Source organism: Heterocephalus glaber, unplaced genomic scaffold (assembly GCF_053883595.1).
Source record: "Heterocephalus glaber isolate CG9 unplaced genomic scaffold, H.glaber_assembly_v1.0 deba00001523, whole genome shotgun sequence".
In the NCBI taxonomy this organism is placed as follows: Eukaryota; Metazoa; Chordata; class Mammalia; order Rodentia; family Bathyergidae; genus Heterocephalus; species Heterocephalus glaber.
In genome coordinates this window covers 28,225,206-28,246,780 of record NW_028258327.1, presented here as the reverse complement: position 1 = coordinate 28,246,780, position 21,575 = coordinate 28,225,206, and the positions used below count along the sequence as shown (strand labels likewise).

At 34.5% G+C, this 21,575-nt stretch overlaps 1 long non-coding RNA gene across 1 annotated transcript in view; it reads right to left on the bottom strand.

Moving 5' to 3' along the window:
- The window catches only part of LOC110346528 (uncharacterized), a 147,327-nt gene that overhangs the window by 72,899 nt on the left and 52,853 nt on the right, over nucleotides 1-21,575 (bottom strand). Inside the window, exon 3 of the long non-coding RNA XR_002390638.2 lies at nucleotides 668-757. This is a non-coding gene — a long non-coding RNA (uncharacterized LOC110346528). The remainder of the gene's footprint in view (nucleotides 1-667; nucleotides 758-21,575) is intronic.

Sequence of the window (21,575 nt, the reverse complement as noted above, 5' to 3'; positions counted from 1 at the left end):
GTCCTCTTATTTTAAAGTTATGGAAATTGAAGCCTTAAAACATTAAGTGGTTCTCTCAAGATTAAATGTTTACAGGAAAAGCAGACATGAGAATAAGATTTTCTGATGTAGACTAGAAAACTCTACTCTCTTAAAAATGAAAAACCTCATTGTCATATGTAGCTACTGTGTGTTTTCTTTTTAAATGCCAAAATGAAAATAAATAAGTGGCTTGGGTTTCCATGAAGAGAGTTTTTTCTTTTCCTTCCAGCTCTCCCTTTCCTACCCTTCTCTGCAGTAAGGAAATAAAATGATCTATCATGAAATTGAATCATATATATATTTATATATTACTTTGTTCAAATTCAAACAGTATTTCAGAAACATAAAATATTAGTAGAACAGAGGCCTACATGAAAAGGCCTAAATAAAAATCAGATTAGAAGATGAAAGAAATAATCAATTAAAGTAAAAGCAAAAAAATAAAATTCCAAACAACACATATTAAAATCTAAATACCCACATAGGGATAATCAAAGCAGACTCTAAGATAAAATAATAAATAAATGAAAGATTTGTTTCAATTTTTTTCACAAACAAAGTAAGTTTTTCACACATTAGGAATAAAACTAACTAGTATCAAGCTGCTTAGACAATAGAGGTTTGTCCAGGACACCAACACACTTACCATGTCATGTATTCCAGCGGTAAAGGAAATGGGTCTCCACATTGAACCTGGTCCTTGAGGTAAGTTTCTCTTTAGAACTATGGGATTGGGCTGAAAGAAATAAAGTAAAATGAAAGAATATTGTTTTTTTATTAATGTATGAATTTAGTCTTGCCCATTTGAGAATTTGGGGGATCCTAGAGATATTTTTTTTCTTTTTTCCTGACAAGTAGCTGATTAGTATTTTTTGGGGAAAAAACATTAACATTATCAATAGATCAAGTTTGTTTGTCCTTTTTGCTTCTAAGTATTGCTTGTAAAAACCCACACTTGAATTGAATTGGGCTGGTAGTAACTTTGGTGGGGGCAGGGGTGAGGTCGGGGGGTTGGTAATCTATTGATATAGACAATCAGATTTCTGCTACCCTGCAGAAGCAAAACTAAGAACAGATAGAACAGTCACCAACAGAATCTTCTGACCCATGCATCCACTCACCCTTTCATGTTCAGAAATATATGATTTATATTATTTCTTTTTAATAGAGTTCTAAAATGGAAAATTCTGCTCAAGTCCACCTGGCCCCAATCCCAAAGAATCTCCATAATGATTGTAAACTACAAATTTATTTAAAAAGTACCATGAAATAAAGTGCAGGAAATACTATTTTGATATATAATTGTATACTGCCATACCAATACTTTTCCAATTTTAAAATACTCTTAACTACCTCCTTTATTCTTAGTTTAGGGGCATGTGTTTGGCATGGCAACAGACATTAACATAAAATTGTCCTATAAAAGCAAGTACTGATGTTGCTTGTACATTTGAGGACACATGAGCAGAAACACTCATAACAGGGTTGATGGAAAAGAACAGACATAACAAAAGTTTCTTTTAAATATGAGTCCTACTTTAAACAGGTGAGTCATGTGAATCTGTATGTTAACACTGTTGATATTACATTCAGTTTATTGTCTTTCAGTTACAAAAATTTTAACTTTAAATGCTGAGTGATAAATTAAACCCAATTATAGCTAGAGAAGGTAATGTTGCATGTGATTAGCATGATAATCACAGAGCTCTTATCTTCTACTTTTTTATGAGGTAATCATAATCTTTAAAGACTTTGTGCACTATTGATAACATGCACTCAATGTCCACTCAGTATTTGAGACCTCATTTTGAAGAGAAGATTATTTCTAGTTTACACAGAAATCTGTCAGAATCTGACTAATGATTTGATGAAGCATCCCAAGAAATTATAACAATAGGACACAAATTCCCAATGATAAAAATTGTGCTCAATTTAAATACAAGATGAATATTAATAGGATGCTTTGTTCCCTTTCAAATGCCTTCCTTGTTTTACTGACTTTCTTGGGTCAGTGGTCTTTAAACTGAGTTCTGAATATTTTACACAGTTTTATCATCTATAAAATTATGCATACATCCATACATATCCTGTGAGACTTCTCAAAATAAAGTATATTAATTCATTTTAATTCTTATATTTGGTGAAATGTTCTTCCTTTTGCTATGCCACATGCATTCCATTATGGGAAATGGGACTGCTTTAAAATATCACATTCTGGCGTCAAATGTTTTGAAAATCTTTGGGGGACGTTTGTTTGCCTTTAATAACAAGTCCAAAATTGTGCCTACTGGGCCTCTCCTGTGGAAACAAAGATTGCACATTGCTATGAAAAACAGTATTGTCATATGGCTGATATCTGTCAAATGGAGAATAATTCCACAGCACAGGGGAGAGAAACAGGAGGAGGAAGGAGAAAATAGGCATTCAAAGGTGAAAACTACTCTTCTTCCCTCGATGATGTTTTTTTTAAGACAACAAGAAAAAGGTATTTTATTTTTTAGTCCCTCTCTCCCCAGGCTTTACAAAATGTAGACCCTCTGTTGTCAAGTTAGAAAATTAGAGCTATGATTACCTTAAAAAAAGTTTTACTTGTCAGAATATCTTCCCAGCATGTAAAACACCTCTTTGTACTGCCTCGTGCCACATTTTCACTTCTGTAAGACATACCATGGAGAGTACCTTGTCCAAAAGAGTCAGCATCAATGCTTTTCATAGCAGGCCAATTGATTCTAAGAACTTTCTAGTTTATTTTCCACTGGGCAAATCTTTGCAACTTTTGGAGTATGACAAATGCAATTTAGTTCCGAAATAACCAAAGAAAAGCAGAGAATTATTTGGACTTGGTATGGGTGCTGCAAAATAAATGGTGATTCAGCAGGCACAGTGCAGGGTAAGATATTTAAGGGAATGCCATTAAAATGCAGTTTATGAGCGGTTCAGTTCAGCAGAAATATAAAAGTAGTTCAAGATTAGTAATTGATAATGAATCAAAAACGATGATCAAGGTGGAGCTCTTTTAACAGAAAAAAAGAGAGAAGGGCAAAGAATGAGGTACGATTTGTATCCATTGGCTTCCAATATCTCTATCCTTCTAAATCTGCTGTAAGTAGTATCTCAGCAACTCAGCTTCCCAATACATTTATTGTCACTGTCCTTTACTCACCATCAGTATATATTTTCAAGAATATAGAACAATGCATTATAAAGACCCTGGAGAGCCCGCTGTAGTGGTAAACACCTGTAAATGCGATACTCTGGGAGGCTCAGGCAGGATGATGCAAGATCAAGCCCAAGTTGAACAGCTTGGAGAGACCCTGTCTCAGAGTAAGAAAATAATGAAAAGGCTGAGGTGCAGTTCAGTGTGAAGACTCTAAATTCAATTCCAACCAGTGAAAAAATTTTTAGAAAGAAAAAAGATAGACTCTGGAAATTAGGATATAAAGGATGACGACATTCAAAACCTGGTTGTCTCTTATTGACTGTTTTTTGTACCAATGTGTGCTTCCGAGTGTCTAACAACTGGCTCTTGAGGGGGAAAAAAGTTTGAAGTATTTGATTTCTTTGTAGAAATCTTACCATGACCAGTTTCAAAGTAGCTCTTGGTAATCATTGAATGTGGAGTTGAGAAAAAATGTGGACAAATGGTAGTCACAGCCTGTGGGAACTGGTTTCACCTCATCATAGCCTGGGGTAGACATACCACTTTTATCTTTTTTCTGTAAAGTTGAAATAGTAATGTAGTTTTCACAGATGGTTCTGGGTCTGACCCATGCCCTGCAGGATACATGTAGCCCTCTACAGCTAATAATCAGTCTCACATGATCATAAATATTTAATATTATTATTTGATTTTTAGTGATCTTTTTCATGAGTGTATTGGTATGGGAGAGCAAACTGTGCAGGAGACAAATGAGGGAAAGTAACAGTGGAGAGCTAACTGCACACACCACACATGGTTAGTCCAATCCAAACCCATGTGTGTCAGGTGTTACCTATGCTTTTGCAACTTGGAAAGCAAAACAGAATTATTAAGGTGATGTCATAGTATTTCAACCTAACTATACACATGTGTGACTGTGAAGACAGGTATTTATTGTTATTAAGCAGAGAAGTGAGTTTTCTTATTTTTCAAGCTTGATTTTGAGTCACTTAGTAAAATAACTTAATACATTAAAAATTTTAAAATAAAGTTTTGTTACTTACATAACACTATTTTATATATTTTATATGCAGCCAAAGACAATTTCTCTTCACTCCGTGCAACCCCAGTGAGCCAAAGTTTGGGTAATTAAAGTTAAATGTTCAAATAGGCAAGATTTTAGTGTCTCTAGTTCATCACAGACATGTAGTAAGATTAAAGATCAATGCTGAAACTCATTTTGAAGCTTCAGTCAATGTTTTAGCAAAACCAAGATAGGAAGTATAAGTAGAAAGAATTATTGAGAGAATAGGAGACAGAGTGAAGAATAAAAAAACATTTAAGGAGTGTCTACATATAAACATTTACTGATAACATATACACATGCATGCATGTAATAGAAACTATATACACAGTAAGCAGGTGAAGGAACTCATCTCAAAGACAAGCTTAAGGGTTTTGTAAGACAATAAGCTGTGGGTATGCAGTCAGTATGCTATTAGCAAGGCTTAACTCAGACATAGCTTTTACAGTTAAGAAAAAAGAGTTCCCCCTACTCAATGGTATCCAGGCTATTCCTGGAAAATCTACTTCAGTTCTGACTGCTTTACATTTTTTAAGGTTAAGGCAGAAAACTTATAACATGAGAAGTAGATTGATGAAGTCCAGGAAAGAATTAAAGTCTTTTGAGAGAATTAGAAATGTTTAGATTGGATAAATGAGGATGCAAGAAAAAATATAACTATCATTGTTAAATAAATCATGGTTCAACTTTTATGAAATTTCAAAGAAAAAAGACTATTGTTGACAAGTTTCAGAAAAATTACATTTTTCCACAGTAAGGGACTTCCTAAAGAAAGTGTCCTATCTGGGAAACCAAATTCCTCATAGGAGAGCTGGTCAGAGAGCAATTGGATGACCAAATGACAGAGTGGAAGGGATTCAATGGTCAGAAATATGGTTGTACTTTACAATATCAAACTGACTTTTAATTTTTAAACTGCTATGTTTCTGAGTTTCTGCATTAAGATGGTTTTTAAACAGAATTTTATTTGAAGTCCAGGCTCAGGGGACAATCTTGGAAGCTATCAAACTTGTGACTTATTATTTCAGAAATATTGAGAAAATAGCACAAAAAATCTAGGGGTTAAGAATATGAGCAAATCCAGTGATTTTAACATTGCGTATGAAAGAGCTCCTTGGTTGGTGAGGAAGGTAACCTCTAGAGAACAATTACCCCTGATGAAGTTTTACAACACAATATGTTAACTATTATCTTCCCTTAGCCAGCAACAATCATGACTCTGGACACTAGTATAAAGGGGCCGCTATTTTCATCCACTGGCAAACTGTTGGCCAAGATGAAGAACCACTTCAAGTGACACATTTAAATCTCTGAACACCAATATACATTTACACCATTTGTTGGTCTCTGTCATTATTAGGATCATTTTAAATTTGTTCTTTATATCCTTGCAGTTTGAATATCACAGTATTTGTGGATATATTTGTTAACTTCTCATATTTAGTCATCTATAATATACTTCAAAAGAAACGGATTTGCTATCTTCCTTGCTTTACTTCGGATTCATACTAGTTTTTGGCTACTTTCCCTCTTCAAATAGTTCTGGCACTAGCTAGGCCTCTCCAAGTGAAACCTCAGTTCTCATGGGGCAGGAATAGCTTGTTCCATTACCTTTGAGCTCAGTCATATATGTTCTCACTTAATATCGTATTAACTAGCTTTGACTTAGATCAGTCTCATATTCAATTATTAGTTCTCCTGAGGAGGTTTTGATCTTCTCCACTATAGCTATTTTTTAAAAAAAAAAAAAATGTGTTTTGCCCAAGTCTTCAACAACTACCCTGAGGTGATAGGAAGACTTTTTAAAAATCACTGCAGGCATAGTCTTCTGAGGGGACTGCTGCAGGATTTTTCATATTTCCCAATACTGGAAATTTTTTTTGTCCCTGGGTTTAACTCACTGAGAACACTTGCAGGGCCCAAGTTTGGAAGTATTAGAAAAGATCATCGGCATAGTTGTTGCTTTCCTATCCTAGGGCATGTAGTAAGCCCAACATTTATAATAAAATTTATAAAATTGTTTACTGTTGCTTGTTGTCCCTAATTTGATACTGATAATCATGATGGTGAGAAGAAATTTTTCTCAGTCTAAATATACAGTACTGAACTTTGTCTCTGATTGGAATATTTACATTGGAAAGTGTGCGCCTGTGAATGGAAGGTTTCAACAAAAGCTAAAGACTCCTTTTTTACATCACTTTGTATACTAAAGCTTCTAATTTCTATTGCCTATGTTTAACATGAAGAGTTTGATGGCTTAACCAAGTCCCAGCATGTAGACCTGAGTCAAGTAAAGGACCAAACTCTGGAACTTAAATTCTATTCTGTGGACTTTCTCTGTGGGAGCAGGCTGGCCTGTATGTGGTGGCTAAGGTCCCACCTCTACTATTTCTCAGAGGCTTAGTAGGTATTTTTGCCATTGCTTGGCATCTACCTTTTTCCTATGTGGGAGGTGTGCCTTATCACGCAGTCCCTGTTTCAGTAAAGCTCTTCAGGTTCTGCCACTCATTACCTTTGACAGGCCTTTGATATCAGTGACTCCATATCAGCTGACATCCCTGTTATCTGCAACACTTCCCTGAAAGTCTTCAATCTTTCAGGCAGTTACCATGTTAGTGCTTGCCTTGATAATTATGTTTCAAAATTTGTAGATGAGGGTTTATATCTATGTTGCTATCTCTTTCATATATTCATGACTTTGCCAGAAACTCTAGAGTGTGTTCAGCCAGATCTCATTGTTTCCTTATGCTACTAACAAATAACATTCCCTATGAATAATCTTGGAAAATCATACACATATATCAATTGAATTAATGAATCCATGAATTATGCACTTACTATGAAGCTAGCTTGACCTATGGACCATCCTTTAAACTGTTGTCTGCAGGTCACATGCTTAGGCACTTGCTTATTTAAAGCAGTCTTGGAGCTCTATGGAAAGCAGCTTTAAAATGGCTCACAATGATCATTGTCTTCTGATACTCACACTCTGTGTAATTCCTTCTTCTTTTCTGCCAAAGTCCTTTTGTGTGACTAACAGAATGCAGCAGAAGTGATGGTAGGTCACTTGTGGGAATATAGTGTAGAAAACACTACAACTTCCATCTTGGTGCTTGGCTTCTCTTGAATAAGTCATTATGGGAAAAGTCAGTGCCCATGTAGAGAAGCCTTATGAAAAAGTCCACTGGCAAAGTACTGAGTCTTCCAGCAACAATTAATGAGGACTGAGGATATCTGCTACAATATGTGTGACATTTCAGAAACAGTTCCTTCAGCTTCATTGAAAGCTTCCCAGGATAGGGTCCCAGTTTACAGTTTCCTTACAATCTCCTAAGAGACTCCAAGTTAGAACCACCCTTGTAAGTCATAGCCAGATTTCTGACAGGGGAAACAGATGAGATCTTTGTTCCTTTATACTGTTAACTTTGGGGGTAGATTGTTGTGCAGCAATATATAACTAGTTCAGGTTCTATCCTTTATTTGCTAAATCCAAATATCCACAGTAGAGCCCAGAAACCTTCATGTAGCATCACTTTATAGATGATGTTATTTTTGTATATTGAAATTGAACAACCATATTGTTACTAGTACAGTACCTGTGAGCACTAAATAAGTGTAGATTTCATTCTCCACTAATTCACTACCAAATATCCTCATGCATAGTGCCAGATAACATGTGAATACTGCCAGCTATCATTCCAGTTAGCATACAAATAGTGCCAGTATTGATTTAATGTTTTTCATTACTGTGCTTGAGAACTTTTTGAATTTTGTTTGTTGTAATAGCTCTACATTTCTTGATCTGAATTTTGAGAATGTAACCATATTATTAGTCAGATTCAGGCATTTGTGGCTTAATGTGATTTTCAGAATGACCCCTGAAAAGCTCATTATACTTATTCACTTGGTATCTTTAAGTCTAACCAAAAAAATTAAAGAAAAGTCACTTTACCATAATTACTTGGATGAATAGGAAATGCTCAGACTTCTCTTTCTCTAGTCCATTTTTCTTTACCAAAGCATAGAACCCACTTTCTAAGATCAAAGAAAGTATTTTTTTCAAAGCTAGCAAGCCATTAATATCCATCTCTGTATAGTAGCCCAGATAAATATTTCACAACTGCCCTGCATAATTGGCAGAATTTCACAACAGTGGCACCATCCATGTGAGGACTGTCTGTCAGGGAGTCCAACAGGCCTGAGATGGGGTTGTGCGCAGCAGTGACTTGGTGGAGCCATCTTCCTCTCTTGTAATCAAGGCTGCTTTTTTTCTAAATGGAACATGCCTTTTCTTTATGAAATAGAAAACAATTAGCAACTATAAGAACCTCTTTGTAAATTTTAAGCAATTTGAGAATTAATATCATAACCGTCATCTTGGATTTATAATCACACTGTGGAAGTCAGAAGCACTGCTTCATTATTCCTTTCCCTCATATCCATCAGGGTATACTCATGAAAGCAGAGAACAAAGGAGTTATAAGACACTATGCTTTTGTAGAAGGCACACGCAAAGCAAGTGTCCACAAAGAGAAGTTAGAAGATCACAGAAAAGTCTTTTTTTATTAGTACATGTTTGTAGCACATAATGTTTACATGCCTTGTAGGGGATTGGTACATGCATATAATACATCTTAATTCCTTTTTAAAATCTTTTTTCTCCCCTTTCCATTCCCTTCCTTCCCCCTCCATCCAACTCTTGATCCCCTTCTTTTTTTGTTTTGTATATGTTTTCAGTGCATAATGTTTACATTCCTTTTGTAGAGTTGGTGCACATATATGACACATCTAGGTTCCTTTCTCCATCCCCTTTCCCTCCCTTTTTTCTCCCTCCCTCCATCTCTTGATCCCCTTCTCCTTTGAAAAAAGATGTATCTCTTTACTTCCTATTATTTAACTTTTATTTTGCTTTTGATTTCCAATTTGGATTTTCAAATAAGAGAAGCCATATTGCAATACTTAAGCTTGTCTGTCTGACTTATTTCACTTAAGATTAAGGTCTCAAGGTGCATCCATTTTCCTACAAATGACTCAATTTTATCTTTCTTTATGGTAGAGTAGTATCCCATTGTGTGTAAATACCACATTTTCTTCATCCCTTTATCTGTTCATGGATATATAGGGTGTTTAGAAGATTAAGCTATTATGAATTGTGCTGCTATAAACAAGGGTGTTCATGAATCACTGTAATATGGTATCTTTAACTCCTTTGGGAAGATATGTAGAAGAGAAATAGCTGGGTCAAATGGAAATTCTACTTTCAGCTTTCTGAGGAATTTCCGTAGTGGCTTCCATACTGATTTCTATAGTGGTTGTACTAGCTTACATTTCCACCAACAGTGTAGAAGGGCTCAACACTCTTAGATGCCTTTCTGTGTGTAAAGAGCTTACAGTCAGAATGAGACAAGTGAGGGAGCTGACAGTAATCTTCAGGAGGCTGGCTGCCCCTAGTCCTACTGCCTCTGTGGGCTGACAACGGCATTGGGCCTGTGGTTGCTGTTGGTCAATAAGTCCTGAGGTTAGGAAGAAAGGTGGATATGACATGAGGAGAAGGAAAGTGGGGAGGTATCTTCTAGTATTTATGCATTTTTCTATCACCAAGCCTGACTCCAATATCCTCCAAGCAATGTCTACTGCCCCATTGCACACCCCCACCTTGATTCCCTTTGGCCATGTCTTATCAAGAATTACACAAGAAAGTGAGTCTAGGAAATATAATTCACAGTAGAACAATTCATTTTTGCATCCCACCCTGCAAAATATAAAGCAGGGACATGTTTATTTTTTAAATTTCCAATTTGAAATGTTAAGCAGTGTAAGAACACTGGCCTCAGTATCAGGAGATGTGAACTATCATCACATCTCATTCTTCAGTATTTATCAACTTAATTTCCTTACTTCCTTTCCTTTAGAATCAGTTGTCTCATTTTTATAATAAATAGTGAGTAGGATTATTGTGAAGTAAAGAATTTTAAAATAACTTTTATTCAGGTTACTCTATTACTCCTTGTTTCTTTATGCTCTTAAATTCTGCAGCTTGAAGAAGCAATACTTATCTAGTAAAGCTCTTATTTCCAAAGTACTTGCTTTCCATTAAAAAATTGCTTTATTAATCCTTATAAATACTACTTGACCTCAATTATATGTCTTAGAGAAAAGGCTGTGATCTTTTTTGTGTATTAAATTGATTATGGGGTGTGGGATCCAGAAATGGATCCCCAAAGAACTGTGTGTGACTCAGAAGTCCAGAAAAGTACCCACATGGCTGCATATTGTCATCATAGGAGGATGTTTTTTAAAAATACTGATTCTTGAATTTCACACTCAGAGTTTTTTATTCCACTGATCTGGAATGGAACTTAGGCAACATTAATGTTTTTTTTTAACTCCACATGTGACTGTAATGTCCATTAAGCATTGAGAAATATTAGATCCTGTATTAGAAATCAAATACAGGACTAATGTTACCTGTCTATAATTATTTGTGAGAAAATACTTTCTTTAGACTCAAGTTATGTGTTTTGGATCTCTGTAATTAGAGGCCTAAGATTCTTGAAAGAGAGTATTCCATAGCCAATTAAATCAGAGGCTCCCCTTGAGCTTGCATGTTCCATTTTAACACACCCCAAAAGAACTCTTTAACAGGAACTTCCATGCACAAAGGAACTAAATAGACTTTAAGTTAAATATTTGCTAATTTTCTAGTTCTAATACTATTACTACTTTATCTTCCATTTATTTTTGTATCATCATATTTGCACATTTATGCTTTGAAATGCACTATTCAGTGAGAATCATTATTTCTTTTTATCCCAAATACACCATGATAATCTGTGGGGTGTTTAGTGTTGAGTTACTAACATTGGTACTGTTTGCTGTGTTTTTGTGCCTCATGATAAGTCATTTTAGGTTAGTCAGTTTTAGCCACAGGGACCTTTCATTTAATGACTGGAGTTTATTTTTGGCACTACTGGTCATCGTGATTCAAGCAACAATACCTTCAGTAATTAGTCTAATCTTAGCTCAGATTTTGATAATTCTTTCAAGTATGTTTCTGTTCAACCAATGCAGTATGTAGCAGTTTACTCTTAAAGATGTCATGCATTCAGTTGAATTCTGAGATAACCACATATATAGCCTCTCAAATATATTACAACTTTCAGCAACAATGAAGATGGGTATTACAATAAAAGCATCTCTTATGTTATTTCTTTTATGTCTCACACCTAGCAGGTTCATCTGGTCCTGAATTCCAATTCTGTTTTATACCTTTAAAAATTTTATTCCATGCTTCGGCATTAAACCAGTCAAGCTGAAGCATTTGGCAAAAGGAAGTAAGGGAAATAATTATAATTATATATATATATATATAATTATAATACAATCTTTACAATTCTATGGTATAGATATTATTCTTCTCTTTTAAGACATATCAAGTCTGAAACTGAGTAAGAATTGTTCCGAGAAACATTAGAAAATAATGTAGCTACAACGTAAACTGTGTGCGATCTCCGAGTTGTTAATTAGTTCATAACACCATAAAAAGTCACCCATAAAAAGATGTCCTTGGCCAGGGATTTAGCTCAGTGGTGCCACTACCTGCCTTGCAAGCCCATGATCCAGAGTTCGATCCCTGGTACAAAAAAAAAAAAAAGAAAAAGTCCTGCCCTAGACATAAAGGTATACATTCCACTCAAACCTGCTACTTAGTCTTTGTTTGCTCTTCCAGAGCTGTTATTTATCTGTCCCCACTCTACTCCATTCCATTGGAGGTCAAAACATATTCGGCCATAAAGAACGAGAAACTAGAGACAATTAGAGCTAAATGGATGCATTTTGAGGCCATACTCTTAAGTGAAATAAATAGGACACACGTGTAAATACCGAATAGTTTCTCTAGTGTGAGAAACTGAAAGTGAAAATAAGGATTAAAATGATTAAAATGAATAATTAATAATTTGAAATAGGAAAAGGTCCAAAGGTGTAGGGGTGGTGGGAGGGGAAGGGGAAAAGAAAGAAGGGAAAGGAAAAATTATGAGAAAAGAAAAAATGGAAACAAAATCTATGTAAATTAATAATTTGAAATAGGAAAAGGTCCAAAGGTGTAGGGGTGGTGGGAGGGGAAGGGGAAAAGAAAGAAGGGAAAGGAAAAATTATGAGAAAAGAAAAAATGGAAACAAAATCTATGTAAATAGGGAAGGGTGGAGGGGGTGAAGGGCACATAGGTAATGGGGGAAAAATAAGAACTAAGATACATCATGTTCAGGTACAAGCACCCAATGATAAATGTAAACGTATTGTATACCTAAAATGTACCAATAAAAGAATTTAAGAAGAAGAAAAACATACAGTCTATCTCACCAATATTTCTTTTGCTGGATGGTTTTAATAGATTCATTCAATAAAAAGTACAAATTGGACATGGGACAATGGAGAGAGGCATGTATTTCTTCTCTTCCTATTCCTATTTTATTGCTTTGTGTTGGGGAATAATTATTATCTTCTGTGTATGCTGGTTTTTGCCTTGTGGCCTTTGATGTTCATTGGTTCACGAACCTGTGCAATTTAGTCTGAATGCTGTTATTTAAAAATTTCTCACGTATTTAATTGGGTAATTTGTTACAAAAAGCAATTCTGGCTTCTCTGAAAATAAAAGTTATAGCAATACAGATTACTCCATTATCATATGATGAAAAGCAACTGGGTCCATTTGATTTGAGGCCTAATTTCTCTTTCTCCTCTACAGTACTTTGTCATCTGTCTGATGACTGTAATCTTTTGAGATTGCCACTTTGCTCTGGTTCACCAGATAGGCTCTTTGACCTTAGATCTAGAGCACTCATTGCTCTTCTCTGATATTGGAAAACAGAAAGAGGGTTGTTGAATTTGGGATGGAAGTGAATGGGTAGAGCACATAAGTTCTCGAGACTCTGTTCCTTAGTTTCTAGTTGCAACCCACCCAGGTACCGACTCAGACATCTGAGCGGATTAGTGAAAGCATGAATGCTTTCAGAATCTTAAGGGGTCAGCATTGCTTAGAGCAGTATTTGCTTCTAATTATTAGAGTGAGGTGTTGGGTTTGGAGGCTGAAAATTTAGAACATTTCATGAATACAGAGCAGCATGTAAAAACGCCTCTCTAATTTTTTAAATTGTATAAACACAAATAGTCAAAATTTTTAAATATTTAAAAATAATCCCTTTATCGATATTAAGTATGTTTTTCTGGGTAATAGAAAATTTCTACATTGGATATTTACTTTTATAATCCAACATTTAATAGATTCTTAATTCCATCTTGTTGAGTCATTTTCGAGGTTATGTAGATTCAAGTTAATTTTTTCATCAACCAGTATCTCCAATTTTTCTTGCAATGTAAATAGAAACAATTCTCATTTTCTTTATAAGGCTACAGTATGGATTACAATTGCACAAAAACAAAACAAGCAAAACAAAAGGTGGGAAGTGATATTTTACAAAAATACATGCCAATTATGGAAAAGCAAACATTCATATTTTTCATTAAGTATATGTTTGAAATAATCTATTTTATAATTACTGTTATTATGTTTATTTTAAGTATTTTTTAACAGAAAAAAATATGAGGTGAGCAGGGATTATACAAGTTACTTCACCTGTAGATTTACTTTTTTTTTCCTTCCAAATACTGCAAACTTGGAGATAACCTGAATTCCTAGACCCTTCTTAAATGTACATTTAATGTTTTTTTGGAGGGGAGACATTTCTGACTTTAGCAGCTTTTAATGAAGTAACCATCAAAATGGTAGACTTTATTGTAATTTATTTTGATTGATGCATCCTCCCCACCACAATTTCTGTCTGCTTCCCATTTTATGGCAAACATTTGCTAATGATACAAATGACTCCTGTCTAACATTTCCAATGCCTGAGCTGATAGGCAAGGGAAAAAGAGGAAATGACATTCTGAGTAAGTCAGAGCAGGCTAAATAATTTTCTATGTAAATGATAAAGGAAAAACTATGCTTTATTCATAGCAGTCTCTCAATTCTTTAGTGCATGGAGAATATAACGTGAACAGCACTAAGAAAAGGAAAGGTGTGATAGCTGGAGTCTGCAGCAGAACTAAGTGAAACAAACTACATGACCAAAAACCTTAAAAATAAGAATGAGTCTGACATGAATGTTTGATCACTGGTGGATGTGTCTCTTCATTATAGGTGTCTTTTATTATTGTTATCACAATCATCATTTATTATTATAATTTCCATTTGAAGAAAATGAATGTCAGAAACATAATGCAATCCTTAATTTCCACCCAAGTCAGTGCCAGTCAGTATTCTCAGAATTCCCAGTGCCCTGTCAATGCACTTCAACCCTCCCTTGTTGAGTCTTTCTTAATTGACTCCACTGAAGCACATCCAATTTCTTCTCTCAGTCCTTGTACACAAATATGAAGAAAGCTAAATTTAAACTATTTCTGCTCAATTTTCTACTGTCAACTCTTGACATATAACACAGAATGAGATCACCTGAACTTGCTTTATATATTATTTTAAGACCATTTAATTGGAATGATTTTATGCCATTGTTTTAGGATAGTATTAAAGTGATATCCTAGAGGTGCAAAACAAAAACATTATTTGACTCAGTTGTTCGGTCTCTGTAACCACCTTCTTTGCTTTGTCTGCCTGATTTGATTTACATATGAGAAATAAGTGTCAATAACTTGTTTTTGATGGGTGCAATACTGCCAGGAAAATGGATATAGTTGAACGTTAGGCTATAAAGAGGGGTATGAAGTATAATTCAGATGGGCTTCATGACACTTGGCCCTCATATGACACACATTCTTTTCATTTCCAATTTCACTGGAACAAGCAGAAAGAATGGTTTCCAATCTGTCCCACCTCATAAAAATAGACCTGTGTTTAATTCTTCAGGACCTAAAATTATGCCTTGGATATTGTCAGGCAATCATCCAAGGAAAACATTCCTAGCCAAAAGAATAGCAATCTTCTTTGTATTGAGATAACTCAAATATCACTGTTACCTTGCTTTTAATGATTGCACAGGCTATTATAGAAACCCAAATGTGATGATAATAGTGAGCTAGCCTGGTACTTCCATCTCTTTTTTGTTAAATTGTACTATTTTCTCATTCCTGTACTGCAGCTTGCAAATGTAATATTTTAATAGGAGACCAGATCTCAGGCTCTGATTTTGTGAAAGTAAAGGAACTGTATTTGTCAAAGCACAATGCCTCATTTAGTTGTAACCAAAGATATTACATGAAATATGCTACTTTTATTTTTGATTATAGTTTATGATGGAACATATGGGTTCCAATTATAGTCTATTCTTGGTTTCTTCATCACCAAGTTAGATCATAAATGTTACATCTCTAAAGTACAGTGCCATGTAAAAAGTTAGTTGCCCGCATTTCAGATACTTGTATATATTCCGGGAGCACCTATTAGTAGTGTCATATCAAGCTTTTTATATATAAACCAAATGTCTTTACAGAAATTAGAATATGCCCTTTAAAATCTTAGTCATGGAGCTGAAGATTATTTTTAGTTCAAGTTTATTTGCAAGAAAAAGAGAATATATAATTATTTTCCTCAAAAGCCTACTGAATAAATTTATACTTCCTCATTCCTAGGCTGGGAAAACTAAACCTATATTATCTGCTACTAGCAGTGTATGTTCTGTTCTAAAGATATTAATTAATCAATGCATCTTTCCAAATTTGGTCAAAAAGCTCTTAATATAAAATATAGTATTTTGTACTCATAAAAATAAGTTTATATTTTTATTGGAATTTCTACTTTTTTTTCTTTCAGTATATGAGTGACTTCAGAGAAGCTGCACTTTCTGGATGAGGAAATGGGGTCTGCACATGTGGTTCTGTGTAAGCAAAAGGTTCCTGTTTGTGGTGGAATCACTGGTCTGAAAACTCATCACTACCGTCTTTGGGAGGATTATCAATTAATGACTAATATCAATTAAGCTACTATGATTGTTGATGGGTTTTTTAGTAGTACTATACTTTTAAGAAATTATTTGTGTTACACTTCACTCTGTTAAGCTGTTCAATTAGCAACAAAGGAAATATGGAGCAGACATTAATATTTGCACAAATTTTGCTCTTCCCAAAACATCTGATAGTAGCTGTTGACAGTCTGAATTTTCTAGTATGGGGTATTTTATAACAGGTATTTGGATTGATTCCCCCTTCCAAAAAGATAAAATCAGCTCAGGTCATTGAACACAACCAATTGCAATAGCAAGGAGATGAATTTCTCGCAAGAGGAAGACAAGATCAAAATAGAGGACAAGGTATATTGAGAAAGCAGAAGCTCTGACAAGAGCAACATTTTTAAAATTCCCTCCTGCTTCAGTGCAACTTCGACTTACTAAATATTCATACTCATTTCCCCTGTAATTGATCATTCCCCTTAATGGCATCTTGATTGATGCAAAGGTCTCAGCATACATAAAAAGCTTCTTTATGTTCTCAGGGATTTCTACAACAAATGAAGTGAGGAATCCATCCATCATCTATCTTAGAATTCAACATCTTTTCAATTTAAATATACTGCTTTGAATGAATCTGTGTTAATATTCACTACGTTTTTTACTTTCTGCCCAACTTGTATGGGCAGTAAAAATTAGAAATATAGAGTAGTGTTATTGAGCTAGGAATAAGATCTTAGGATTTGAAAACATTAATGATTTGATTTGATCTGTAAATTCCAATCTCTCTGACAAGTTTAGAGTTAGATTCCTTTGGGGACCATCATCATAAATGGCATCTATAACTTCTAAAATTTAGCTTGCGTTTTTATGTTTATAAACTTCAAAATTTTTTTGCAAATCTAACAATAGTCTTAGGCCCCAAGGCACTTTTAAAATTGAAAATGCAGCTTTGCTCAAAATATCTTTTATACTTAAATAGGAAATCAAAGTGTGGAATAAGGGTATATTATATTCCCATTTTAGTTTGCCATGACCCTAAGAAATACTTTAAATAACTAGTTTCTGCCATGGTGTCTTTATGAGCAGTCAGATGACACACCATTGTGTATCTGAAAGGCAAAATGCTTTACCATCATATTTCTTTCTGTGAAAGGGTAACTAGATAAGTACTTTTTATGATTCAAGGATTTGAACAATCACTGTTAAGGTTAGGAACTACTATGTGTTACAGAAATTCAAGTGTAGGTGTGGTTTATACCCTAATGTAGGTTCAAGATGTTTAATATCACTAATTATGTCACTTGTTTGTTTTGTTTTGTTTTTTGGTACCGGGGATCAAACTCGGGTCCTTGCACTTGGGCAGCAGGCAATGAAACCATTGAGCTAAATCCCTGGCCCAATATCACTAATTATGGCAACAATTGAAGTTTCCTGACAATACCATTTATATCTTAAATAATTAGCAGATCTCCTAGAAACTTAGCATGAGTTTCATATATTTCTGAAATTCTTTAAGGTCAAATTAGGTTTTATGTAATCGCAAATCTCCAAATCTCCCCTCTTTTGCTTCCATTCATGATGAGAAGTGCCATTTGCTAACAGGAATTAGATATTTCAAAAGTCAGAGAGAAAAAGAAAGAAGTATTTCTATTTTGCTCATCCTTCTTTGATTTCACTTGTGTTTTCAGCAAGATTTTCCAAAAGTGAAGGGGGCAAATATGTTTATTCTATATAATCTATAAAGCTATTCAATTCACCCAGGAGTTGTTGGCTTGCATAGGAATAGAAATCAACTATTTTGAAAGTTTCATAGTAGAAAAGTTTTAACGTTGCCTTCAGACCTGGTTATTAAAATGCTTTCCCCTCTTCTGGAGAGTTTTTAAGAATGCAGGCAGGAAAAGATGGTGAATTTAAATTTTAGTGAGTTTTCTAAATCATTTACTAGATATGAAATGATCCATTTGTATTTATTGTGAGAAATTGCCCTTCATTCATAATTGAGACAAGGAGAGAGAAGTAAAATCAGGAAGTGGGAGGGGTAGGGGAAAGGAAAGAAGGAAAAGGAATAAATATGAGAAAAGGAAAAAAATGTAAACAAAGTCTTTGTAAATAGGAAGGGGTAGAGGGGTTGAAGGGAGATCAGGGGAATGGGGAAAAAATGAGAACCAAGATATATTATATAAAGCTACAAATTCCTAATAATGAACTTCAGCATATTGTATACTTAAAATGTACCAATAAAATTAATGAATTAAAAAATCAGTGAGAAAGTAACTCATTACTTAATATGCTGTGTATCTCTTTAGTCAAAACAAATCATGAAGACTGAGAATGCAGAAGTAATGCATTTTTAATAAATAAGAACAATGATTCTGTGTGGCACATGCAGAGACAAACTATGGCTTTTCTAACTAGAATATATGCACATAATGTTCAGCCTATGTTCTAGATGTAGCATTCATCCAAGAATAAGAAGAAAGCTCAGAGTCTATTTTGACAAAAGTCAATATTTGAATGCATTTCAGAGTATCACAGTCATTTTTGTGTGAAATACCCCTCCTCCATGTAAATCTCAGCCAAATCAGATAATCATAATTTTGATTCTGTACAAGTTCTTTCTTTTTTTTTTTTTTAACAGTGAGCTAAACTTTTGTCCTCGTCTAATCATATGGCATTCTTTTAAAGTTCTACCTTTGGATTAAAGATGCAAGTGTCAATGGGAACAGCTTCCAATTTCAGTTTGCTGAAAAACTAAAAATATCTTTGTATTTTTTGCTAAAATTTTGGCTATTTCACATTTTTATTGTGAGGTGTTTTTGAAGTGCATGATAGTATTCTTTCCATTTTTGTGTGGCTCTAAAAATAAGGATGCAATTTAACTGAGTTATGGTGTAAGGAGTTCAGCAATTATGTTTGAGGAAAAGTTTAAGATATTTTACATTTTAGAAATATGAAGTAACCTTTTCTAGAGTTTCAGGCATCATGTTCATACTAATGTATGCAAATAAAATCAGACTTTCAATAGAACTCCGTGCCTCTAAAAGTTACCATCTCCTAACTATAATCAAACAATTAATTCTGAAAGCTTCCCTATGTTTATTCAGAAACATTGATTTTCTTTGCTAAAAGCTTTATGTTTCTTCCCATTTTATGTTTTAGCATATGAAATAATTAAAATTTACTTCATAGTGGAATTGTCCCTATTTTAGCACAGATCACTGCAGTGTGGCTGCTCAAGGCTCTGTGGCATTCTGATATAGGTCTATTTCCTCCTGTGTAGTTTTAGAACACACTGCATATTTGGGTATTTGTTACCACCTTAAATCCCATTCTACTGATTTAGAGGACTAGGAAATAAGAAATGCTCATATCTTTTTCTAGCATAAACTTACAATGTTAAAGTAATTCAGCTTAGAGATGATAAGACTTAAAAGTATTGCTCCAAATTTTAGTTCTTATACAGAAATAGAGTAAGATAAAATTTGAATGCAAATCTACTGCACCAAATGGTTTCTGTTTGATGTTTGTTCTTAATTTAGTTGAAAATATTAAACTATTGTTTAAAATGACTGACTTTCCATTAGTTATTACCATACTTACTTCTCTCTTCCCTCCTTCATGCTTGGAAAAACATTACACATATAACCCTACTCTTTAGTGCTTTTATTCATTCCTTTAGCCATTCAGTCATTTACTCAGTCAGCAAACACTTTCTGAGTTACCTAATGAACATCTTCTATACCCCTAAACAGGTACCAATTCACTCTCTCTCCAGCAGCTGGTTTTGGAGAGCCAAGATTTACCTTAGAGCAGCACTTGTCAAATTTTAATGTGTCCAAGGATCATCAGGGAACTTAATCCATGTCAGATTCAGATATAGTAGGTCTCCAGTAGGACCTGGGATTTTGCTCTTGGTTGATATAAATAGTGTTGTTCTGGAGACCACATTTTGAGGGCCAGGGGTCTCAGTTAGAGAACAGATTTGGTTCCTTTGGGTTGATTTGTCTGTCCACCTAATGAATATACTCATTTGTTTTGGTTAATTAAGATAATTTTGCTAAGACACCACACACATTATTTTTTTCAATTTTCTTTGCTTTTATGACATTTGTCATGCTATTATGATATCATTAAGTGCATTGGTCTCCCTCATTGTATTCAGTTTTCTTCTGAGCTGGCACTAGATGGCTTCTAGTGCTGTGGTTCTGCCATATAATGCTTATTGCTCAATGAATACAAGATGAATAAATGTAGAAATGGTTCACACTGTCAGACTAACATCTATTCTTACTTCATTTGTTTTTCTTTATTCCTAAGAGTCAAAGGAACCCTTTGCTGACATGTGGCTATTAGGCTCATTTTTCCACTTAAGTCAAGTTCAAGTTGCCATCTCCAGGAGTGAAATTTTCAATATTGAGCAAAACTAGTCTTGGTTGTAATGTGAGGTAAAGGGACTGGCAGGATTTTGAGAAAGAGGAAAGGGGAAACAGAAAGTTGTATGTTCCAGGTAGATAATCTTGGAAATGGGGCTGATACCAGAATTGCTAAGTGTCTGAAGTGGAATGACTGAAAGTAAAGACCAGAGAAAGGGTAGTTGGGCCAGGTGAACAGATACGCTAGAGAACATTTTCCAGAGACAGGCTCTGAGGAAACTGTGCTCCAGAGATTTGATCCCTGAATTGTAGTATTGCCACAGAGGGCTGTAGGAAGTATGCGGATGGTATATCAGTTTCCACCTGCCCTTTGAATGTTCAGAGCCCCAGATAGATTCTCTCACCAGCACCCAATGGCCCTCAAAACTGCTTTACGGTAGTGTGTATGTGTTGCCCTGAAAACATTTTAGCTTCATAAAAAGAATAGTAATAATGGTAAACTCTTATATACTACTTCTCTGAATAAATAGAAGTATTAGAATATAGAAATCTTAGTAAGTCTTAGAGGGAAGTAATAAATGCATTGCTTTGAGGAACAGACCAAATTAATTTAAAACAATGCTAACACATCAAAATTACTGCTTTACAGTGTCATAATAATATTAGTAATTACCCTTAGTGTGTATAAGGTGTCAGCAATTGTTAGAGTTTAGAGTTTTAAATATATTAACACATTCAGTTCTGTTGAGGAAGACCATTATCATCGTTTTATATATAAAATAACAAAGACACAACCTGTTTGTGAAATTTGCTCAGGGATACATAATATTAAGTGACAGAGCTAGGCTTGGAATCCAGGCATCTTTGGTTCTAGGATCTGTGCATTTAGCTACACACTACTGGCCATTGCAGTAGTGATTGTGTCTCATGTACTTTAAATGAGAGAAGTGTACAACTAAAGTTGGTTTATTTAAATGGAATTTAGAATATAATAAAGT